The sequence below is a fragment of the Scyliorhinus canicula genome, chromosome 6, assembly GCF_902713615.1.
Source record: "Scyliorhinus canicula chromosome 6, sScyCan1.1, whole genome shotgun sequence".
Lineage (NCBI taxonomy): Eukaryota > Metazoa > Chordata > Chondrichthyes > Carcharhiniformes > Scyliorhinidae > Scyliorhinus > Scyliorhinus canicula.
Genome location: NC_052151.1, coordinates 69,149,274 through 69,175,378, shown reverse-complemented (window position 1 = coordinate 69,175,378; position 26,105 = coordinate 69,149,274). Strand labels below are relative to the sequence as shown.

The 26,105-nt window shown below is 42.8% G+C and overlaps 1 protein-coding gene across 10 annotated transcripts in view; it reads left to right on the top strand.

The window, feature by feature from the left end:
- The window catches only part of si:ch211-278j3.3 (E3 ubiquitin-protein ligase RNF19A), a 123,951-nt gene that overhangs the window by 34,862 nt on the left and 62,984 nt on the right, over nt 1-26,105 (top strand). For 7 of the 10 annotated variants that reach the window (XM_038799462.1, XM_038799458.1, XM_038799459.1 and 4 more), the window contains one exon: nt 23,511-23,649. The gene's annotated coding sequence lies outside the window, so the exon portion shown is untranslated. Of the gene's footprint in view, nt 1-5,929; nt 5,949-21,656; nt 21,893-23,510; nt 23,650-26,105 lie in introns of those variants that run through there. The other 3 variants (XM_038799457.1, XM_038799460.1, XM_038799461.1) reach the window with 3 other exon arrangements.

Sequence of the window (26,105 nt, the reverse complement as noted above, 5' to 3'; positions counted from 1 at the left end):
TGGAAGCCGTTTTCATTTAATTTCAGAAGGTAGCTAAACAAACAAAATGGCCACAGGACATGTGGGTATTACTGATTCAAACAAAGCTGGTCGGTAGGGCTAGTGAAGTGTTTGCATCACTACCAGAGGAGGTATCTGGGATGTTTGAGGAGGTGAAAAATCCATCTTAGGTGCATATGAACTAGTGCCTGAAGCTTACAGACAAAGGTTTAGATATTTAAAGAAAGAATTTAGTCAAACGTACATTGAGTTTGAAAGGCTCAAACAAAGTAATTTTGATAGGTGGATAAGGGCTTTGAAAATAGACCAAACCCATGAAACTCTCAGAGAAATTATACTTTTGGAGTAATTAAAAAATTCAATTCCTGAAGTAGTGAGAACTCGTGTGGGAGAGCACAGGGTTAAAACTGTGAGATTAGCAGCAGAAATGGCAGATGATTATGAATTAGTTCATATTTCAAAGCTTGGTTTCCGACATCAGTTTCAGCCTGTGAGGGATAGAAACTAGGGACATGAGAAATACTCAAGTGGTAGGGGCAAAGTTGATCTAATGGGAGATAATAAGGAGAGTGTACCTCAGATTAAAAACTAAATCCAGGAGGTTGGAAAAGAAATGAAAAGTTTCAAATGTTTTCACTGTAATAAACTAGGCCATGTAAAGTCACAGTGTTGGTGGTTGAAGAAAAGCACTGGGAAGGCTGATGTGGTAAAACAGGATAAGACAGTGGAGTTTGTTAAAGTGGTAAATAAAAGCCCAAGTGAAACGAAGGAGGTGCAAAGGATTGTACAGCCTGATCAAGAGGTGATTGATAAGAAGGTGCCAGATCTCTTTAAATAATTTACTTATGTGTGTAAAGTTTACTCGTGTATCAGGAGGAGCAGGTAAAGAAGTCACAATTTTAAGAGATACGGGAGCTAGTCAATCTTTAATTGTCAGAGATGAGGAGTTATGTAGTTTGGGAAGAATGTTGCCAGAAAAGGTGGTGATATGTGGAATTCAGGGTGAGAGGAGTAGCGTTCCATTATATAAGGTAAGATTGGAAAGTCCAGTGAAGAGCGGTGAAGTGGTAGTAGGAGTAATAAAGAAACTATCTTGTCCAGGAATACAGTTTATCTTGGGTAATGATATAGTTGGATTGCAGGTGGGAGTGATAAGCCAGTGGCAACTCAGACAACTGAAGTGTTGAAGGAGGAATATCCTCGGATTTTTCCGGATAGTGTAGTAACAAGGTCGTAAAGTCACAGGTTAAGACAAGAGGAGAAATCAAAAAGTAAAGATAAAGGTGAAGTGCAATTATCAGAAACGATTTTTGATCAGATGGTTGGAAAAGAACAGGTGGAGGATGAGACGGATATTTTTAGTTCAGGAAATTGGCGGAGTTACAACAAAAAGATGTATAAATAAAACGGATGTATCAGAAAGCATACATGGAAGAGGAATCTGCGTGTATACCAGAGTGTTATTACCGTAAAAGTGATGTCTTGATGAGAAAATGGAGACCTTTACATATGAAGACGGATGAAAAGTGGGCAGAAGTTCATCAAGTAGTATTGCCGGTAGGGTATAGAAAGGAAGTCTTGCGAGTTGCACATGAGGTACCAGTGGGAGGTCATTTGGGAATAAGGAAAACTCAAGCTAAAATCCAAAAACATTTTTATTGGCCTGGACTACATAAAGATGTAGTTAAATTTTGTCAATCATGTCACACATGTGATAGGGAAACCTCAAGCAGTGATAAAATCAGCACCCTTAATACCCATTCCAGCATTTGAGGTACCTTTTACAAGGGTCCTAATTGATTGCGTAGGACCACTTCCTGAAATGAAAAGTGGGAATCAATATCTTTTGACTATAATGGATGTGTTTACTAGGTTTCCAGAGGCCATTCCAGTACGTAATATTACAGCTAAAACGATTGTGGAGGAGTTACATAAATTCTTTACTAGATATGGTCTACCCACAGAAATACAGTTGGATCAAGGATCAAATTCTATCTCAAGGTTATTCCAAGAAATTATGGCTAGTTTAGGAATAAAACAATTTAAATCAACTGCGTACCAGCCAGAATCGCAGGGAGCGTTAGAAAGGTGGCATCAGACATTAAAAACAATGTTGTCACAATTATCCAGAGGATTGGGATAAAGGAATTCCATTCGTACTGTTTGCAATTAGGAATGCACCTAATGAGTCTACAAAATTTAGTCCTTTTGAACTAATTTTTGGTCATGAGGTAAGAGGACCACTTAAATTGATTAAGGAAAAATTGGTGAGTGAGAAATCAGAACTTACATTATTGGATTATGTGTCAAATTTTAGGGAACAATTAAATAGAGCAGTGTCAAGTGATGGGAAACCTCAAGCAGTTATAAAACCAGCACCCTTAGTACCCATTCCAGCATTTGAGGTACCTTTTACAAGGGTCCTAATTGATTGCGTAGGACAAGATCCTTCACCTGTTCTTTTCCAACCATCTGATCAAAAATCGTTTCTGATATTTAAATTGGCTAGACAACATTCCTGGACAAGAAATCCAAAGTTTGTAGTTTTGCCTGTGGAGATAAAGTCTTAGTATTGTTACCAGTGGTAGGTGAACCATTAAATGCTAGGTTTTGTGGACCGTATCAGGTTGAAAGGAAATTAAGTGAGATGAATGATGTGGTAAAAATACCAGATAGAAGGAAGATTCACCGAGTGTGTCATGTGAATATGCTTAAAATATACTTTGAAAGGGAAGGAGAGAAAAAGGAGGAGGTTTTAATGATTCTAACTCAGTATGAACCAAATCCAGATGACTGTGAATTTGACATACCTCAAATTAAATTGGAAAACAAGGATGTTCTTAAAAATTGGGATAAGTTGTTGAGTTATCTTCCAGAGGAAAAACGAACTGACTTGAAAGAGTTATTGATATCACGTGTGCAAGTTTGTAGAGATAAATTGGGAAGTACTAAAATGGTTATACATGATGTAGATGTAGGAAATGCTGTTCCAATCAAACAACATCCATATAGACTTAATCCTTTAAAATTGGCACAGGTTAACAAAGAGATTGAGAGTATGCTTAAAAATGGCATAATTGAAGTGGGTTGCAGCCAACGGAGCTCACCCATAGTGATGGTACCAAAACCAGACGGTACCCAACGGTTGTGTGTGGACTATAGAAAGGTTAATGCAGTTACAAGAACAAACTCTTATCCTATCCCACATTTTGCAGGATTGCATTGAGAAAGTAGGACGTTCAGCTTTTATTTCCAAACTGGATTTACTTAAAGGTTACTGGCAGGTACCTTTATCCGAAAGGGCAAAGGAGATTTCAGCTTTTGTGACTCCAGATGGTATATACCAATTCAAAATTCTGCCAGTTGGCATGAAAAATGCACCAGCCTCATTTCAACAGTTAACTAACAAAGTTGCTTCTGGATTACCCAATTGTGCGGTAGACAACGACTATCTGGTAATTTTCAGCCAGACATGGATAGAACATTTGAAACATCTGATGGAGTTATTCGATCGACTTCAGGAGGCGGATTTAGTGATAAACCTCGCCAAAAGTGAATTTGGAAAGGCCCAAGTCACTTTCCTTGAGGAGTTTCCGATACCCACAAGACGAAGGGGAAATAATGCGATTTCTTGGCATGAGTCGATTTGATTGAACATTCGTGCAAACGTTTTGGAGCGTGATTGCTCCACTGATGGACTTGATGAAGAAACGTCAAAAATTTCAGTGGACAGCGGACTTTCAACAGGCATTTGATGGCCTGAAAGTTGTGATAACCAATGCTCCTGTGTTGGAGAATTACAAGGGACTCTGCGATCAGGTTGAACTAAAGTATGTGACTTTAAAGAGAAATGTCGAGGCGTAGAGAAATGGACGGATCGTGCAGAGACCACCTTGTTCAAAGAGACTGTCAATCAGGAAGGATTTCAGTTGGAGGAAGACTATATTATTATACCTGTTTGCGTGTGTTGTTTCTCTTGAAACAAAAAAGTATATTTACTGTGTGCATTTCTTAAAGGATAGTGAAAAGGTGAAAAGCGAAACCATCTTGAAGTTGATGGTTTATATTTTTTTTCTTGGGGAGAGGTGTCATGTGAGAGTACCTTTTAAGAAATGGGTGTTTATCAATGGGTGTGTATATAAGTATCTGTAGTGAGAGTACCTTTAAGAAATGAGTGTTTACTGCTGCAGTGATGTCAGAGAGTGGATGGAGCTGGGCTGTCTGTCAGCTTTTTACTTTCACTTTAGGATGTTTGCTGCAGGGTGTGTTTTAGTTTCATTTTCAGTGTTGGAGCGGAAGCCAGACAGAGCAGTTGTACTGTTGATCTCTCTGCCATGAAAAGACTATCTCTTGATCACTTGGTGGATTTAGAATTATAAATGTTCTCAGTAGTGAATGTTAACCTAATGTGCTTCTGTTGAAAGGTGTTTCTTTTGTCTTCTGGATGTTGTTTGGGAAGTTATTTAGGATTACTTAGTGTTGTATTCTTTGGGGGGTTATATTTGAATTAATAGTTGTGAAGATGTTCACTGTCTTTAACAAGGTTAACTTGAGTTCATAGAATAAACAGTGTTTAGTTTTAAAAAATACTTTTCCATTTCTGCTCTACCACACCTGTAGAGGGTCGTGTGTTCCACATACCACAATCTATTAAAAGTTGTGGGTCAGGTGAACTCCATGATACACTTTGGTGTTCTCTAAACTCTGGCCCATTACAATCTTGAATGATTACTGAGCTGCATTTATTTTCTTTGTTTTGAACTCTGAGATGAAAAATGGGCTGCCTTAGAAGCACCATTCAACTTCAGGTTGGAGTAATGAGTCTTGAATTGAAGTTCACTCCTTCAGGCAGGGCGTTTATAATAAGATAGTAAAGAAATAAACATTAAAATTAATTTTTCAATCAATGTCTTGAATTTTAGCATAAAACCCTATTTTAAGCATGTGAACAATAAAGTGAAATAAATTATTTATTGGAGCAGTTCAAACTTATTTCCCTGCCTTGCAGTGAGGATCGGAAAGCAGTTACTTCCATTTCAAGGGAGATCTCATGCAAACTTATTTCCAGTGCCTTTCAATGGGGATCCCACTCTTTGCAATAGCAGAACTACTGACTCCATACAGATGCAAAGCCATCTTTTTAAATGAAAAAAAGCAGAGAGACAGTACTCAACCAGAAACCTGAAATTCAGAAGTGGTTACAATTGACCTCAGCAGTTTCTAAGTGGCACCAAGTACGTAAATTAGTACTACTGCTTAATTAGTGGCTAAATGTCACTGCCATGCTGTAGTGACAGAACACCTTTGAGTAAATTCGCGGCAGGTTTATGCTCTTTGGTTACGGACCGTTTGGTTTCCTCCTGCACCTCCCCACCCCCCACTTTTTCTCCATGTCTTTTCAAAACTGTATTTTGTTTTAATAGTGAATGAGGTAGTCAACTGTGCAAGGCAGATGATCTAACATAAGTAATTGAAACTGCAGAATTGCAGAAACGATGACTGGCTAATGACTTTCTGCTGGGGCTTGGCACCCTGGATTTGCCTGGCTCAGCAGTTCATCCACATCAGTTTCTCACCAAAGCTATTAACATTCTCAGTTTAAAAAAAACAAGCTGAACAGCTGTTTGAATTTGGAGTACAGTAAACAGGATCACTACTTGTTAACGTTTGCCAGATTTACAAAGCGCTTGTGCATGCGTAATCCATTTTGATTTCATAATTTTAGTGTTGTGTGTTATTTTCCTTTTTTATTTAAGTGTTTAACTTTTTTTAAGTATTTTTACACATTTTAATGCATTAAAAAATTACATTGACTCATTTTAATCTTGCTTTATACTTCCGTTCCGCATTGCACAAGAGACTGTGTGACAAAACCCGAATGCACCCTTTGTAGCTCTTTCAGTTTGGAAGCAAAGATGTCTAACAGCTGGTAAAGTTCATCATTCATTGTGAGTGTTGCTAATCGAACTCTCTTGCACTGCAGTAAACTTTTTATTGAGCAGGGTGAGGGGAGGATGTTAAATGTACTTTGTTAACCATGCCTCCAAGCCAGCTAGTTATGTCTTTTCCCAGATCAGCTGGGATGACTGATATGAAATAATACGGTTATGTTGTGGGTAGGCAACATGAAGCTGCAGTCTGCTCAGTCACTCTATATTTGGAAGCAGGAGTAGACCATTCAGGCTCTCAAGCCTGTTCCATAATTCAGAAAGATGACTGGAAAGACGGAGGCTGAGGGGCGACCTGATGGAGGTCTACAAAATTATGAGAGGCACAGACATGGTGGATAGTCAGAGGCTTTTTCCAAGGGTGTAAGTGTCAGTTACAAGGGGGCACAGGTTCAAGGTGAGAGGGGGAAAGTTCAGGGAGATGTGTATGGTATGTTTTTTATGCAGAGTGGTGGGTGCATGGAACGCGCTGCCAGAGGAAGCAGGCACATTAGCAACAGTTAAGAGGTATCTGGATGGGTACATCAATAGGAACCGAGTAAGGGCAGAAAGTTTTGTTTTTACTTAGGGCATCATGATCGGCACAAGCTTGGAGGGCCGAAGGGCCTGTTCCTGTGCTGTACTACTTTAAAAAAAAAAAAATTTAGAGTACCCAATTCATTTTTCCAATTAAGTGGCAATTTAGCATGGCCAATCCACCTACCAGACACATATTTGGGTTGTGGGGGCAAAACCCGCGCAAACAAGGGGAGAATGTGCATACTCCACACGGACAGTGACCGAGAGCCGGGATCTGGGACCTCGGCCCCATGAGACAGCAGTGCTAACCACCGTGCTGCCTCTGTGCTGTACTTTTTTTGTTCCCTTCCTAACTGATTTAAATGCATGTGCAATCTTGTGCGGACTTCTCTGTCTTTACTGACATCAGCTGAATGTATTTGCCTTGTTGGGTTTCAGCACTACAAAAATCAAATGTTTGCTTTAGCTACGTCTGTTTTTGAGTGCAGACAGTTGATCGAGTAAAATGCTTTATGTTGTTTGGTAGAAAAGTTTGAATCCTAGGCTCAATAATTTTGTTTCAATTTACCAACCGTTTTGTCGTAAGGGTCCTAAGCTCTCCCGGCATAAGATTAGTCTTGCTCGAATTACTCAAAACTCTTCAACTATTGTTATAACCCTGCACAGAATAGCTGTGAAATTTGTCCAATTTCATATGGTGGGCAGAGAGCTGGATCTGTTTCCATTCTTTCCTCCCATGAAGCAGCTTCCTTCATAGAAAAATCTGGTTTGTGTGTATAAGTATACTAATGTCACCCTGAAACATCCCCATGACTAAATTGGCTTGAGGAGTTTTTTAAAAACTAATTTCTGTCCAGTCCTAGGAGACTGCATGAAAGAGGGAGGAGACATGGGGTTGAAAGTATCTATTCCTTTTTATACTGTGGCAGACAAGCATTTTCTGTTTTAATTTCATTTTCAGCGCCCGCAGTATTTAGCTTTTGTGTTAATAGACCAGTTGGTCTTTTTCTGTTCTCTTGTGGTATCTTCATATTTTTAGACCCCATTATTTGTGGTCCAATCTACATGCTACAGTATTGTTAATGAGGTCACATATTTCTATGGGAGCTGGACACCCATGCTAACTGCCAAAATGGCCCGGATCGTACTAAGTTTAATTTTTAATTAAGTGTTAATCTTGAGGAGAATAGCTCAAGTTGTTAACTGTTAATCCTAGGCAGTATGAATTAAATTCAATATTCACTTTCAGGTTGGTCATCCCAGCTTGTAACAACATGCATTTATACAGTGCCTCTAATGCGGGAAAACGGCAAGGGTACAGAATGTAATGTGAGAACATTAAATGGGAGCATGAGTAGACCATTTGGACTGTTACGGCTCATCTTGGGCTTCAACTCCATTTTCCCTCCGAGACCAAAATCTGTCTATCCCGACCTTAAATGCATTCAATGATGGAGCATCCACAACCTGCTGGGGTAGAGAAATCCGAAGGTTCACAGCCCTTTGAATGAATACATTTCTCCTCGTATCAGAGCGGACAAATATTTGGCAGATGCAGTATAACGAGAATAAGTGTCAAGTTATCCACTTAAGATGGAGAAAGAGAATGGCAGGGTATTATTTAAATGGTTGTAGATTGGGAAATGTTGACCTACAAAGGGACCTGGATGTCCTAGTACACCAGTCACTAAAAGCAAGCATGCAGGTAGAGCAAGCAGTTAGCATAGCGCCTTCATCGCAAGAGGACTTGAGTACAGGAGCAAGGGTGTCTTACCGCGGCTGTGCAAGGCCTTAGTGAGACCACACCTGGAGTATTGTGTGCAGTTTTGGTCTCTTTATCTAAGAAAGGATATATTTGCCATAGAGGGAGTGCAGCAAATGTTCATCGGACTAATTCCTGGGATGGCAGGATTGCCGTATGAGGACCGATTGGGTCGACTGGGTCTGTATTCACTGGAATTTAGAAGAATGAGAGGAGATCAAATTGAATCCTATATAATTCTGACCGGGCTTGTCAGACTGGATACAGGATTGTTGTTTCCTCTGGCTGGAGCATCTAGAACAAGGGGTTACGGTCTCAGGATACAGGATAGGCCATTTAGGACTGAGATGACGAGAAACCTCTTCACTCAGAGTGGTGAACCAATGGCATTATCTACCATAGAAGGCTGTGGAAGCCAAATCATTGAATGTATTTAAGAAGTGCAGTAAGAAGTTTTACAACACCAGGTTAAAGTCCAACAGGTTTGTTTCATAAGAACATAAGAACTAGGAGCAGGAGTAGGCCATCTGGCCCCTCGAGCCTGCTCCGCCATTCAATTAGATCATGGCTGATCTTTTGTGGACTCAGCTCCACTTTCCGGCCCGAACACCATAACCCTTAATCCCTTTATTCTTAAAAAAACTATCTATCTTTACCTTAAAAACATGTAATGAAGGAGCCTCAACTGCTTCACTGGGCAAGGAATTCCATAGATTCACAATCCTTTGGGTGAAGAAGTTCCTCCTAAACTCAGTCCTAAATCTACTTCCCCTTATTTTGAGGCTATGTCCCCTAGTTCTGCTTTTACCCGCCAGTGGAAACAACCTGCCCGCATCTATCCTATCTATTCCCTTCATAATTTTAAATGTCTCTATAAGATCCCCCCTCATCCTTCTAAATTCACTAGCTTTCGGAGCACAGCTCCTTCTTCAAGTGAATGGAGCGGTGGGTTCCAGAAACATATATACAGTAGTCCCCCTTTATAACGCGGGTGTTGGTGTCCAAGACAGCCACCCGCGTTGCAACCGAGCCGCGGATATCCACGATGGGGGTTTTAAATGTATTTAAAAATCTATGCTAGCGCTTCCCATTGAGAGTCTACGGGGGGCGGGGGGAGAGGTCAGACCCCCGTAGACTCACAATGGGAAGCGCTAGCATAGCTTTTTAAATAAATTTAAAACCCCCATCGTGGATCTAATTAAAACAGTGTCAATTTCAGCGGCCGGCTCACTTTGATCCGAAGAGGGAAGCTGCTCTCTCACTGAAACAATCAGCCGGCCGCTGAAATTGACACTGCCGGCTGCTCTCTCCCTCCAATCCAACTTTTAAGTTTTAATGTTTCTGATTGGAGGGAGAGAGCAGCGGGCTGTGTCAATTTCAGCGGCCGGCTGATTGTTTCAGTGAGAGAGCAGCTTCCCTCTCCGGATCAAAGTGAGCCGGCCGCTGAAATTGACACTGCCGGCTGATTGGAGGGAGAGAGCAGAGAACACAGGAGGAGGTCATACGGGCCTCTGCAAGACCAGCATGGTCTCACATCGCCCCTCCCCTCTGTAGCTGGGGTTCAGGCTGTGGCTGCTGGGGTTCAGGCTGTGGCTGCTGGGGTTCAGGCTGTGGCTGCTGGGGTACAGGCTGTGGCTCCTGGGGTACAGGCCGTGGCTGCTGGGGTACAGGCCGTGGCTGCTGGGCTTCAGGGTGTGGCTGCTGGGGTACTGTGGCTGCTGGGGTTCAGGCTGTGGCTGCTGGGGTACTGTGGCTGCTGGGGTACTGTGGCTGCTGGGGTACTGTGGCTGCTGGGGTGCAGGCTGTGGCTGCTGGGGTTCAGGTTGTGGCTGCTGGGGCTCTGTGGCTGCTGGGGTGCAGGCTGTGGCTGCTGGGGTACTGTGGCTGCTGGGGCTCAGGCTGTGGCTGCTGGGGTTCAGGCTGTGGCTGCTGGGGTACTGTGGCTGCTGGGGTGCAGGCTGTGGCTGCTGGGGTTCAGGCTGGGGTACTGTGGCTGCTGGGATGCAGGCTGTGGCTGCTGGGGTACTGATTGGAGGGAGAGAGCAGCCGGCAGTGTCAATTTCAGCAGCCGGCTGATTGCTTCAGTGAGAGAGCAGCTTCCCTCTCCGGATCAAAGTGAGCCGGCCGCTGAAATTGACACTGCCGGCTGCTCTCTCCCTCCAATCAGAAACATTAAAACTTAAAAGTTGGATTGGAGGGAGAGAGCAGCCGGCAGTGTCAATTTCAGCGGCCGGCTCACTTTGATCCGGAGAGGGAAGCTGCTCTCTCACTGAAGCAATCAGCCGGCCGCTGAAATTGACACAATTGACAGTTGGGGTCCATAAGCCCCCCCGCGGTATATCGCGAACCGCGGTATTGCGGAGCGCGGTATAACGGGGGACTACTGTATAGACAAAGTCAATGATGCAAGACGACACTTTGCATGCAAGTCTTTGCAGGTAATTAAGTCTTTACAGGTCCAGACGGAGCAACTGGAGAGAGGGATAATCATAGGTTAAAGAGGTGTGAATTGTCTCAAGCCAGGACAGTTGATAGGATTTCGCAAGCCCAGGCCAGATGGTGGGGGGGTGAATGTAATGCGACATGAATCCAAGGTCCCGGTTGAGGCCGGACTCATTTGCGGAACGTGGCTATAAGTTTCTGCTCGGCGATTCTGCATTGTTGCACGTCCTGAAGGCTGCCTTGGAGAACGCTTAGCCGAAGATCAGAGGCTGAATGCCCTTGGCTGCTGAAATATTCCCCGACTGGAAGGGAACATTCCTGCCTGGCGATTGTCGCGTGATATCCGTTCATCCGTTGTTGCAACGTCTGCATGGTCTCGCCAATGTACCACGCTTCTGGACGTCCTTTCCTGCAGCATACGAGGTAGACAACGTTGGCCAATTTGCACGAGTATATACCACGTGCGTGGTGTTCTTGCGTGTAATAGTGGTATCCATGTAGATGATCTGGCACGTCTTGCAGAGATTGCCATGGCAGGGTTGTGTGGTGTTGTGGTCGCTGTTCTGAAGGCTGGATAGTTTGCTGCAAACTATGGTCTATTTCAGGTTGCGCAGTTGTTTGAAGGCAAGAGTGGGGATGACCTTGGCAAGATGTTGGTCTTCATCGATGACGTGTTGAAGGCTGCGAAGAAGATGTCATAGTTTCCATGCTCCGGGGAGCAATCTCTCAAGACGTGCAGATGGTGGTACCCATGTCGATGATCTGGAACACGGCAATCTCTGCAAGACAAGCCAGATCATCGACATGGGTACCATCATTACACGTCCCCTGCAGGTTATCGCTCTTTCCGCCCCCCCCGCCCGCCGAAGTTCGAAGACGCCCACTGAAGATGAAGAGCAGGAGAAGTCAAAAACACTGATGACAGGGAAGGAACAAAAGAAACCTGGGTAGTCCCAGCAGGCGGCGGATGATGCAGATGCTTTGGTTTCGGCACATCTCTGCCAGACAGTGAGACCGGGACAGCCGCCGTATACCTGGCCGGAGAGCGATGCTTGCAGCTGGAAAGTCTGGGTGGAGAACCATCCAAAGGCAGTTAACCTACATGTCTAAGTCAGAGACCTCAGAGGTCTGAGTCTTCATTTCAGACGACCAGATGTCGGACATCTCCATATCGCAAGAAAAAGATGATGAGGTAACCAGATGCACAGGCTTCTGAACTGGAGCAACCGGTGGGACCAGGGTAGAGTTCGCGCGAGGAACCTCCAGAGTGGCGAACCTCCAAGCACGGTTCATCAGCTGACCTCGAACATTGACCTGCTATGATACAGGACTGGATTGGCAAACGAGAACCCTGGGAGCCAGCGAGGACCTTCACCAAAGTTATGGGTAGACCGTTTCCTCAGGTGCAAAATGCTGTAGAAGACAATGCCTAGTCAGGCAACGCCCTCGTAAATCTTGTGTACGGCCAGTGCCGGGGAGCAATAAGCCCAACCGAGTTTAGAGTCGGCGACCCATCAACATTTTGGCCGGGGCCATCCCAGTCACCGCTTGAGAGGTAGTTCCATGTGAGAACAGAAAAGGTGTCAGCCTGGTATCCATCGAACCTGTGGTTTGTTTCTTCGCCCCGCTTCACCGTCTGTATGGCATTCTCCGCCAGTCCATATGAGGCCGGATGATGAGGAGCAGTGCGAACATGGTGAATGTAATTTCCTTTCTCGAATGCAGCAAACTCCTCGCTGGTAACAAGGTCCCATTGTTGGTAATGAGAACCTTCAGTATGCTGTGGGCTGAAAAAGAGGTGCACAACCGTTCGACGGTTGCGCGGGAGGTGATGGACGTAATTTTGTGGACCACCAGGCACTTTGTGCATCCGGCAAGATGAGAAACGTGGATCCTAAAAACGTCTTCGGGGATGTCTTGGCCGCTCCTGCCGGAGACTTTTGATGTTCTTGACAAACGCTGGGCTACCACCTCAAGGTCTGTGTTGATTCCCGGCAGCCAGAGTGTCCAACTGGCCAGCATTTTCATCTTTGAGACACCCGGGTTTGCCGCGTGAAGATCTTTCAGAACCAAAGGTTGCCCTTTCGCAGGAACGACAACCTCAGTTGGTCACATGCTACCTTATCCGGCGCACCGGAAACGTCCTTAACTCCGCTTTAATGTGGGCTCCACAGGCCATCAGTAGGATCACAGTCTAGTGCTCGTTGTCGGTAATGTTGTAACTCTGGCGTTCCGCGTACTGATTCCAGGATTCAACAGGGTCCAAAGCATCCAATCGACCAAACAAAGCCAGTGAAACACTGCACACCGTACCTTTGTCCAAGAAGCAAAGTCATAGAGAAGTGGCTCCGTCAGCAGGGTTGCAAGTCGACAGTTCCAATTTATCTTGTCGCCAGTTTAATAAAGGCGAGGAGAGTCCGATGAGTAAACAAAAGAAGATGTTAATTTATAAGCACAACTATTTAAATGGGGCCCGGTTATACTTCACCGAGTCCTCTCCCTCTGGTTGGTTCCCGTCTGGCCTACGTTTTATACAACATGGTTATCAGCCCTGCAGTTAGTGGGAGAGCTCTTCCTCCTCGAGCCACAATCCACCCTGCCCTGTGTTTCCCATGCAGGTGAGTGCACCATTGAATTGTGGCACTGTGGTTAGCACTGTTGCCTCACAACGCCAGGGCATTGGGTTCAATTCCTTATGTGACTGTGTGGAGTTAGCATTTTCTCCCATGTTTCCTCTGGGTGCTCCGATTTCCCCCCACAGCCCAAAGATGTGCAGGTTAGATGGGGATATGGCAGTGGAGTGGGCCTAGGAGTTAAGGTGCTCTTCCGGAGGGTTGATGCAGACTCAATGGGTCCAATGGCCTCCTTCTGCACTGTAGTAGTTCTATGGAATGGCAGAGCAGGTTCAAAGGGCTAAATGGCGTAGTTCTGCAACTAGTTTCCATCGGCCCCTTATCCTGTTACAGTGCCCTCATGTTTTACACTCCCCATGTTTTAGATTGCCCTGCATTTTTCTCAACTCCAGAGAATATAAGCCCAATTTACTCTGGATTTCACCACAAGACAACCCCCTCATCCCATGGGCCACTTTAATAAACCTTTGCTGTATACGCTCAAATGTGAGTATATCCTTTCTTAAATGTGCAAAACAAAACTATACACAGTATTCGAGATATGGTCTCACCAAAATCTGGTAGAATAGTTGTAAGACTTCTTTATTTATGTACCCCAGTTTCCTTACAATAAGGCAAACATGTCATTTGACTACCTAATTGCTTGCTGCATCTACATGCTAACTGTGCATTCCTTATGCAAGCACATCCAAGTCTCTGAACAATTTAAAAAAAATTTAGTGTACCCAATTATTTTTTCCATGATGAGGAGATACCGGCGTTGGACTGGGGTGAGCACAGTAAGAAGTCTTACAACACCAGGTTAAAGTCTAACCGGTTTGTTTCAAACACTAGCTTTCGGAGCATTGTTCCTTCCTCAGGTGAATCTGAAGAAGGAGCAGTGCTCCAAAAGCTAGTGTTTGAAACAAACCTGTTCGACTACAACCTGGTGTTGTGAGACTTCTTACTATTTTTTTTCCAGTTAAGGGGCAATTTAGCACGGCTAATCCACCTAACCTTCACATCTTTGGATTGTGGGGGTGAAACCCAAGCAGACACTGGGAGAATGTGCAAACTCCACATGGACAGTGGGCCGGGATCGAATCCGGGTCCTCCCTGCCGTAGGCAGATGTGCTCACCACTGTGCCACCGTGCCGCCCTGAACAGCAACATTTACAAGTTCCTCACCTTTTAAAAAATAAAAATCTGTTTTTCTATTCTTATGACTGAAGTGAATAAATTCACAATTCCCTACGTTATATTCAATTTGTCATCTTTGTTGCCAACACTTTAACCTATCTACATCTCTTTGCGGTCTTTGTGCCCTCCCCACAGCTTACTTTCTTAGTTTGGTGTCATCAGCAAACTTTGACACATTATTTATTAATGTGAATTGTTAATAGCTGAGGCCCAAGCATTGAATATCCACTATTCATTGCCTGGCAACTTGAAAAAGATACAAAAAAAGTGAAATAATGGTAATTTTAAAAAGTACAAAAATCAAACAAGAAAATGACAGCCTGATGAGGAAATTGTACCTAGTAAGCTATGGTGAGGGATGTAAAGCAATGCCTTTACATTTCTTGGTGTACTGATGTATCACTCTCAAAGTGGTCATGAATAGTCCAGCTACACTGCGTAATAGATGATGCATGGGCTGACGAAACAGCAGGAAGTACCTAAATTAATATAATTTTTTCTGTTCCTTATTCCTTGATGCTAACAGATGGCCATTTCGGAGAATGATACATAATATTGGCATGCAATTAAACACTGATCCTTTTTCGGGTACAATTGGAGTGTTGGTACGTCCTGCATACTTAGCAAAGAAATTTAGCAGCATTTTTAGACGACTGCTTTGTGTAACCTGTGGTTTACTTTTTGTATTCTGAAGTCAGTGTTTTTTTAAACAAAACACCTTATATAAAAATGAAATTGGTTTGTATCTTGTGTTCGATATGGCATTACATTGCCGTTATGAGGAATTGAGCAGAAATAATGGCCTTTTGAATTGCTTTTCTGGAAACCTTGTTTATAACGTGGGAAATTGGCAAACTGTCAGATCAGTGTGCAGATCTTTTTGAACATTACTGTTTACTACAACTTTGCGATATAAATAGTAAATGATAAAAGATTTGCGATTTTAAAAAAATTAACCCTTTAAATTCTGAATTGTTGGCCAGAATGGATGTGTAAAATCCCATAGAGCACTGATTTGTTCCATATCATGCTTGCACTCTTTGCTATGCTTAATAATTAGCCATTTTTTGAAAGGATGAGATTCAGTAGAATTCAACGCACTAAAGTTGCAATTCATAATAAATGGAGGATTATCGCCAACCATGCACCTCGCCCTGCACCCATACCTTTTAGAGTACACAAATTAAGTTGAGTTTCAGATCCAGTGTATAGATTTGGTTGCTATGGAATCTATCACTGGGGAAGAATAGGTTTAAAAGGTACAAAGAAAAACCTGAATCAACATAGTTCAACAACAAACTGAGACTTTGATTTTTTTAAAACCTGGTTAAGGAGGAGTATTTGTATTTACTCTCAGGAGTTTGTACTGTCTGTAAACTACATTCCATCAGCGATGGGAAAAGACCGCCGTGAAGTGATGGCATCAGTTACAGTTTCTAGGGAGTAAACACAAATCCCTATCCAATGTGAAATACTTGTAATGACAGTAGAGCTTTTATTTCTCAGCAAGTTTTCCTCCAGAGCAAACAAAATATTTGTGCTTGAAGTGATTGCCACGTTGGTCATTCATACAGTACAGCGGTGTGTTTCAGTAGCATTTTCCCAATTAACTTCCTTGTACAGTTGCCCAGAATTATTCCCTTCATCAAAATTTGTGCAATGAGAACTGATCGAAGTACAAAATGTGAAATGCAGAATATCACAAATGTACCATAAATCTTTACCTGTCGCTGTTTGCATAATTTCACCTGACTGGAATTTGGAATTACCATTTTATTGGTCTTTGCAAATATCACTAAATTGATTATGTTATCGCAGCGCTCCCTTGTACTTGTAGCTTTATGTGACTAACTTCCTAAATATCTGAAGAAGAGACATAAATGCATTTTGAAACTTTGCAGTAGCAAGAATACGGCTTGCTTCAACCCTTGTCCAACAAGAGGGGTTGGGAAAGTAAATACAAAGTTCAATTTGGCTGAATATACTTCAAATATTTACAATCCAAATAAGATTGAATAAAATTAACGAACCACTTGAAAAACTGGTCTGTTGGGGAATATGCTGGAATCTCTCTCCTTCCAACTCCACCCTGAATTTAAATTGTTTAAGTGATTGACAGTTAAAGGCCAAACCCTCAAAAAGTCACCGCTAATAAATTAATAGATAATATTAATAGTCTTTGTACTCCTGTATATTTTTGTTATATTTTGTTTATGCTTATCCTCAGTGACCATTTATCTTGCTTTATATTGCATTCAGCAATTGCTTCAAATTTGTGTTACTCATAAGTTATTTAATTATTAGCTCTTGCTGGAAAGATGGGCAATTCTGTGGCAGTCATCTGTTCAATAAAAATAAGTCTCGCCTTTCTGTCATACTGTCGTGTTGATTTTTGAATTTGAAACAGGGCAGGCAGTGGGATGGGGGGGGGGAAGAGACGTGGGGAGAGTGGGAAGATATAGACGAGAATGTGTGGGAGAGAGAGCCATGGAGTGGAAGGGGGAAAGAGAGAGAGCCATGGGGGGGGGGGGGGGGGCTGCTGGAAGAGGGAGCCATGTGAGAGGGAAAAGAGAGAGAGAGAGCCACAAATGAATGATGAGAGGGGGGAAATGGGGAGAGAGTGACAGCCACATTGGGGGTGGGGGGTTAGAAGAGCCAGAGGGATTGGGGAGAGAGAAAAATAGTCACAGGGTTGGGGGGAATGAAGAGAGAGAGAGCCATGGGGAGGGGGGGGGGAAAGAGAGCCACAGATGGGGCGAGAGAGCCCAGTTGTGAGGGGGTGGGAAGAGAGGTGCATGGGGGGGTGGGGGTGGGGGGGGGGGAAGAGAGCCACAGGTGATGGGGGGTGGTGGAGAGAGTGAGAGCCACAAGGAGGGGGAGCGGAGCCACAGGGATTGTGGGGGGGAGTGAAAGAGCCGGGGAGGGGGAAAGAGAGAGAGAGAGCCATGGGGGAGGGAGAGAAAGAGAGTGCCACGGGGGAATCACATGCGAGGGGGGGGGGGGAGGAGAGCGAGCCATGTGGGGTTGGGGGGTGCGTGGAAGAGAGAGGCATGGGGGGGAGGGGGGGAGAAGAGAGAGCCACAGAGGGGGGGGGAACCACAAGGAGGGGGTAAGAGGAGAACCAGACTGGGTGGGAGAGAGCTGGGGGGGGGGGGGGGGGGGGGGAGGTTGGGAAGGTTGGGAAGAGAAATGCCTTCTGGGAAACAAAACTGCCATTCTGCAGCTGAAAGTTATCCAACTTAAAGTAAGACCAAAATCTCAATAATTTGGTTACATTTGCATAATGTCTTCATTCAAAGTATTCATTTGAAAGCCTAGTCCGGATTCTTCCAGCCAGGGTTCTGATGCTGGACTGAATTTGAATTTTTAAGACTGAACGTCTATCTAGATTATGCACTGTCATTCAGCCTGTTGTACTACTGGAATTCTGTAGTATCTAGCATTTAGCAGTAGCATTTCTTAAAAAAATTTTGAAAAATAAGATGGCAGATTTCAAAATCTAAACCGATAAAGTTCAACTGTTTTTCTTCATGTTGTGTGCCAGCACACTTGGTTCGAAAAGGAGGGAGCGATAGATTAACTGTAAGAGTGGATGGGTGAAAAGGTAAAGGAGATGCAAAGAGGGCTGGAGTATATTGAAGGCGTGAGTGATTTGGGAGAAAGGGTAGTGGTTTAAGTCTCATTTTCTGCACGACACAAGTTAAATGTAGCTTGGAGCTGGTGAGTACAGACTCACCGTACAATGGGGCAGCGAGTTCCACAAATACACTACCCTCTCCGCGAAGTAGTTCCTCCTCACCAAACAAGGGGGAACATTTGGTCTATGTTTACTTTATCAATCCCGTTTAGTATTTTATATACCTCGACCAGATCCCACTTCATTCTTCTAAATGCCAGCGAGTATAAACCCAAACCATTTAATCTCTCCTCATACGTCAACCCTTTTATCCCCTGAATCAATCTGGTGACCCTACTCTGACCTGCCTCCAATGCCACCACATCCTTCCTCAAATAAGGAGATCAAAAATGGACATGATACTCCTGATGTGGTGTCACCGACATCCTATACGATTGCAACAATACTTATCTATTTTTATACTCCAGTCCTTTTGCAATAAACACAAACATCCCATTTTCCTTTTTTATTACATGCTCTACCTGCATACTGATTTTCTGCAATTCATGAACAAAGATTCTGCCCAGACGCATTTTGAATCTGCTTTCCATTGAGATAATAATTTGCCTTCTATTTTTTTTGTCCAAAAGGGATGACATCACGCCTATCCACGTTAAACTCCATCTGCCAAATTTTGACCCAATTTCCTAACCTATCCATTTTATCCTAGCCTATCCATATCCGTTTGTAAAATCTTTATCTCCTCTTCACTGCCTGCTTTCCCACCTATTTTAGTATCATCTGCAAATGTTGCTGTTACACTCCTCCCCTGCTTTTTCCCCTTTCAAAGGTAAATTCTCTTAATATTACAATTGAATTTGTTGCTTCCGCTACCATATCAGGGTCTGCTTTCCAGAATACACCAACTGTGTTAAGAAGAAAGAACATTGACCATTTCAGCACAGGAATAGACCCTTTGGCCCACCAAGCCTGTGCCAATCCAGATTCCTTATTTAGACCTACTACTTATTGCCTAAATGATCTGTACCCCTCCATTCCCCACCTGTTTGTGTGTCTATCAAGATACATCTTAAAATGTTGCTATCATGCCTCCCTCTACCATCTCCACTGGCAACGTTTGGGCACCCACCACCCTATGTGTGAAAAACTTTCCCCGCACATCTCTCCTAAACTTTCCCCCTCTTGCCTTGAACCTGTGCCCCCTTGTAATTGCATCTTCCACCCTGGGAAAAGGCTTCTGACTATTCACCCTGTGTCTATCTCTTGTAATTTTGGAGACCTCAATCAGGTCTCCCCTCAGCCTCTGTCTTTCCACCAAAAACAATCCGAGTTTATTCAATCTCTCCTCGTAACTAACACCCTCCAGATCAGGCAGCATCCTAGTAAACCTTCTTTGCATGCTCTTCAAAGCGCTTCTGGTCCTTCTGGTAGTGTGGCGACCGGAACTGCACACACTATTCCAAATGTGGCCCAACTGAAGTTTTATACTACTGTAACATGACCGGACAACTCTTCTACTTCTTGACTATCTTATCCACCTGCAATGCCACTTTCATGGAACTATGGACTGAAACACAGAAAAAGAATGTTTCCTCAGATTGTCTCTCCTTCTTTTGCCAATCACCTTAAATACATGTCCCCTGATTACTGACCCTTTATGCCATTGTAAACAGTTGCTCTATTAAAACTCTCCTTGACCCTCTCTGCTGTAAGTAATGAGAACTAGCCCTGCTTCTCCAGTTTTCCACATGACCAAAGTCCCTCATCCCTGGTATCATTCTAATAAATCTTTCCTGCCCCCTCTGTAAGGTTTGGCCATCTTTCCAAAAGTGTGATGCCCAGTAATGAGCACAATATTCCAGCTGAAGACAAATCCATGGTGTCTTATAGAGATTTAGTATAACTTGCTAAAAGGTAATAAATGGAGTATATTCGCCATGTTCAACAATGCTGCAGATTAAGGAATAATCCTTCAAAAATCATGTTGCACGTGCTGTGAACTCCCACCATTGCACACCACCTTCAGCTGCTCTGGTCACAATGTGGAGAAAGAGAAGGTGGTGTGTGATGGTGGAAGTTCACAGCATGTGCAATATGATTTTTAAAGGATTTCTCTTAATCTGCAATTTAAGGTCTAAAACGGACCTACTGTTCAGCTCTCGCAACATGCTCTCCCAAACTTTCCGTATCTATCACTTGGATTAAAACTGAAGTAAAATGTTTCAGTCGTATTAATTCCTTGTCACTGTTTGTATTTGGGGTACAGCTCGTTAAACTGAGGGCAGTGTATAATTATCTTCATCCTTTTAGGCCTTTGTGGTTTTGAATAATAATGAGCATATCAAGAAACGTGATGTTTGGAGAGGTATTCTGCAGATTGCAGATAAAAATAGTTAGTATCTTGACTTTTACACAATGGTCTACTTAAAATGCATTCAGTAGTTCTATCTAATCCAAAATAAATGAAAAAAATACATTTTCCCCCCATTAAATTATAAAACGTTCCTGTGATATTGGTCTTCAACTCTTTTGAGGCACATGAGCCCTTTGACTATCGTTCTGTCACAGTTAAGGAGAAAACATTGGGCTGATATTTTAAAAAAGTTGGCATATTTAAAGTCAGCTCACTGAAGAAGAGATCTGCCATCAGTGGAATGAGTGGCTAGTGATTTCTAAAATTCTTTGGCATCAGATATTTGTTCATATGGAGCTGACAGTATTTTTGACTGACGTGGGTCACGTTGCAGAACTGTTTCTGATATGTGCTTCTATTCACTCTGTTCTGGATTTGCTATTCACCTTCAGCAAAATCCAATTATTAGTTGCATTGGAAAACCACTAGCATCAAAAGTTTGCATGTTTGGTGCTTAAAGGTCATGGATCGCTAATTTTGCTTCAAGAGCTTGTAATCTCCCTACAATGCTGACCCACACCACATTGCTGAGTATAGTCTGCCTCTGCTACACCGAGCAGTGGTGGTATCATCCATTAACCTCTGCCAATATATGTGCGGCAAAACTGCCAGCTGAGTTATGTCTCCACATGATCATTAACATTGGCCGCCACACTTTCCGTACAGCACTTGTCATGTTGGACTGCCTACTGTGGAAGTGCTATTGTCAGATGAGTCCAAGACTCATTTGAATAATGGATACGGTTTATCTAGTCGAAAATAAGGTGCGAGCCATTTCTCATAACCTAATTTTTTGCAAAGTTGCAATGTACTGAGCTTCAGAAGAAAAAGAGTGGTGGAAATTCAAGTGCAGTTTGGTTGACATTTTATTCTACTTTTTTTTAACTTCACAAAATGCTTTGTCACTGGAATAAATTACATAAAAGATTGTTTTAAAATTATTTGTTAGTTTGTCCAGTGGCACTATAAGGGGACAGTATGTTCTGTGCCCATTATGTTGCTTTTTTCCTGTATCTATTGCTAGATAACTAACTTCACAATTAACATACTTGCGGTTGATTCAATGCAGCCGCATGAGTAGAAGTCTGAGCAACAACTTGAGCAGGTTATTTTTTTCACACAGGTGTCGAAAATTGGATTCAATTACCACCTGTTGCAATTAGGATATCTCTACAATTGGTCCTGTAAAAATTGCCAGCTGCAAGAGAAGTTTAAATAAGAGCCTGCAGTTGATGGCAAAAACACAAACGCATGATGCAATTTTTTGTATCAGTAGTATTGCAACAGTGGGGGGAAGTGGCGGTGATTACACCACTGTGGAGAGCTCTTAATTGTCTGCATCAGTGGGTGGTAAATTAGGTGAGCAAATCATTGTAATGAATACATACGTTATACCAATTCAATCATGTTAATTTGATGAATTACAGTATGGTGCTGACCCATTAAGTAAAGTTTATTTTGCATCGTATGAGTAGGTCAGTACTTTGATTTTGGTCAGGCTTTCGTAGCCCGCACTCCTGTCCAAATATGTCAGACTTTCAGTTCTTGTGCTTGCCACTGCGATTTGGTAATGACAGCTCTTAGAAATTTAATCTCTTCCTGTTTAATGAGAAGAGTGTGCATTTTGTTTAACTTTCCTAATTTGTGATCAGTTCCATTTTAAGTACTCTTGCTATCTATCCAGTTGTATAAATTGTTTTAAGATATTTTTGAAGTTATTTTTGGAAAATTTTAAATGTGAGATTTTTTTAACTGAAGCATACGATGATGCGTTGTTCTTGGTTGTGTGGTTTCATCAATAAAACATTTTCTTTACTTTAGCATCCTTGGGTTTTTGGAAGGGATGTTAAATTGAAAGCAAGTATATTAAGTGCCGCAATTGATGATTGAACTGTGAATGCCAATGAGTTCTGCAAAGTCCTGTCTTGGCATTTACTCTCACATTTTTTGTGCCTTACAACAATCCATGTTCTAATGTCTGAGGCGGAAGATGGCATTGCAATGTGGCTAATAGGTTTTTTTATTACAGATGGAAGTATTTCGCAGTATATTCTAGTTCTTCACCAGCACCCATTCCCAACAAGTTACACAGGAACCTGGGAACAGGAGTAGGCCATTCAGCCCCTTGAGCCTATCCTGCCATTCAATGAATCATGGCTGATCTGTGTCCTAACTCCATATACCTGCCTTTGGCCCATATCTCTTAATACCGTTGCTTAATAAAAATCTATCTGTCTCAGATTTAAAATTAGCAACTGATCTAGCTTCGACTGCTGTTTGTGGGAGAAAGTTCCAATCCTCTACCACCGTTTGAGTGAAGAAATTCTTTTTAACATCGCTCATGAACGGTGTAGCCCTAATTTTTAGACTATGCCCCTTAGTTTTAGAATTTCCAACAAGTGGAAACAGTTATCTTTATCTACCCTGTCTTTCCCTGTTAATATCTCAAATACTTTGATCAGGTCACCCCATAACCTTCCAAATTCTAGTCAAAACAGGCCTAATTTGTGTAATCTCTCCTCTAAACTTAAACCCTGTAGTCCAGGTGTCATTTTTGCACTCCCTCCAAGGCCAAAATATCCTTCCTAAGGTGTGGTTCCCAGAACTGCTCCCAGTACTCAAGTGGGGTCTAACCAGGGTTTTTTGAAGCTGCAGATGTGAACATTATCTTTTCGGATTTATGTAATCATTTGATCGTCACAAAAACATTTTACCTATGTAGACATTGCTTGTGGGCAAAACGCTCAACTATAAATTGTGGACAATTCAGATATTTTTTGGTTTAGGTCAATAAACATTTTAATGTATAAAAGACTCTGTCAGAATCCATGTTATTGTGAAGAAGAACATTTTTTATACTCCCTTCATCGTTCATAGTTGCTGACAACTGTAGTGTAAGTTGTAGCGATTATTGTTCTGTAGTTGAGGGCAAGCTTGGGCTCTATATTCTGAATATGCTGTTTTCCTCACCAACCAGGCATCAAGAAGTGACTAACCAGAAAGTGGAAAAGCACCTGCATTGCCAGAAAATCCCTTGGAAAAACGAAGGCTATGAATGAAACTGGGTTTTAGGCTTGTTAGCAGAACAGGAAGGCATCACCAGCCCACACGTGTAGGTATGTATATTGCATTATAATTTACCGGGGGTAAGTGGGATACAGATTTGAGGTTAATTTCAGATCAGCCATGATATTAAATGGTGGAGGAAGCTCAAGGGGCCAAATTGTCTACTCCTGCCCCTTGTTCATATGTCCACATTTACAATTAAGGAATTGAGGAACTGGAAAGTTTCATATTGGGCCTAGCTTCAGCTATCGCAGAAGAGCACCTTTGCATTTGGGATAGTTATATTTGCTACTTTTCTAAACTTTGCCAGGTTAGTGTGGGAATACTTTTGACTCGGTACTCCAAGGAACTGTTTGTATCTTGTAGCTGGTGGCAGGATAAGATATTTGGCTGTTTTGTTCCTTGGTCAGTCTGGCCCTATACAACAGTATTTGGATTTCAGTGTCTGTTTGCATCTTACCAAATGTATGTGGATTTTGTTCTTTTACTGTACTGCGGTTACAACAATTGGGGAATTTTGGAGCATGAAACAAAATTAATTGTTTTTTGTGCTATATTTTGAGAACAAAGAACGTCTCAGTAAGGAAGCTAAAAGAAATCTTAACTTCACCCCAGATTGTGACCCTTTGTTTATAAAAGACTTTATAAGGGAGTGGAGCTTTATCTTTAGTCACTTGGTAATACACAACTTGAGTTTTGATTGGGGGGAAAAAAGAGACATGTTGAAGCTTTTGGCTTTTGCACTCAAAAGACACTAGCAAGAATGTTGTTTCCCCCTATATTGGCAGCCATGCGAAGTGTCCTGATTGTGCAAGATGAAAAACTTCGGCATGTCTCCTTTTTCAGCAAGTTTCATATTAGTTGGAAACTACTATCGAGAAGGAAAAAATTATAGTTACTGGGTGTCATTTGCATCATTGGCCTTCCTTGCGTTCACCTGTGTAGAAAGTGGGTGCTATGATGTGTGACATCACCGGGGAAGCAGGTAGGTGATTGGCTCATGAGTATTGGCTTTGTTTGTTTATCCTTCAAAAAAGATAATTTATTAATGCTTGAAAGATTTCATTCGTGGTGGCAAGGTGATGTGTTGCGACTGCAGATTGTGGGAGTTACTGGGCACCTGTGAGATCAGGACAAACACGTCTGTAATGTCTGCGGCTGAAGGAGCTTAGGCTCAGAGTAATTGAGCTGGAGGCCAAGCTGCGGACGCTGCAATGTACATACTTTGTTCCAAGAGACAGTAAAACCCCTTAGAATAGGGTCTTCTGATTTGGTTGGGGATATGAGGGCATGGCTGTGAGTGAGGCAGGTATGGGGACCCAGAAGGTAGATGTGTAGGAGCCTGAGCCTTTGCAGTTTTCCAACAAGTTTGAGGTTCTTGCAGTCTGCATGGGTGAAAACGAGAGCTGCAAGGTCAACGAGCAAACTGACCATAGCACCGTGGTACAGGAAACCATTAAAGTTCGGCAGCCTTAATAGAAACGTGGTCGGGGGCAGTATAGTCAGAGGGATAGACGTTGAGAGCGTTAGTCCAAACGGCTGTCTTCCCCACCACTGATGTCAGGCTCATCGGCCTATAATTTCCTGGATTGACCTTGCTTCCTTTCTTAAACAAGGGAACAACATTAGCTATTCTCCAGCCCTCTGGAACCTTGCCTGTGGTCAACGAGGATGTGAAGATATCTGTAAGGCCCCGGATATTTCTCCCCTTTCCTCACGCAGTAACCTGGGATAGATCCCACCCGGCCCTGGGGACTTGTCTATCTTAATGCAATTTAGGACACTCAACACTTCCTCCTTTGATTTATTTACGTTCTCAAGAGCGTACATGCACCTATCCCTGACCTCAACATCCCTCGTGTCCTTCTCCCTGATGAAGACCGATACAAAGTACTCATTAGGATTTCACCCACTTCCTGTCGTTCCACGCAGAACTTCCCTCCATTGTCCTTAAATGGGCTTACTCTTTCTCTTGCTACCCTCTTGTTCCTCATTTACGAATAAAAAGCCTTGGGATTCTCCTCAACCATGTTTGCTAAAGACATTTCATGGCCCCTTTTAGCCCTCCTAATTCTATGTTCAAGTTCCTTCCTACTTACACTGTACTCCTCGGGTTTTTTAGATGTCGAGACCCATTGTATGCTTCCTTTTTCCTTTTGACTAAGCTTGCAATTTCCCTTCTTATCCATGGTTCCCGAATCCTGCCATTTCTATCTTTCATTTTTGCGGGGACATGCCTGTCTTGCACTTCAATCAACTGACCTTGAAAAGCATCTCACATGCCAGATGTGAATTTGCCCTCAAATAGCCGCTCCCAATCCACATTCCCCAGTTCCTGTCTAATTTGGATGTAATTGACATTCGCTCAATTAAACACCCTCATTCACAGGCCACCTGTCTCTATCCATGACTACGCAAAATCTTATGGCATTATGGTTGCTAAGCACAAAATATTTCGCCACTGAAACATCAATCACCTGTCCTGGCTCCATTCCCCAATACCAAG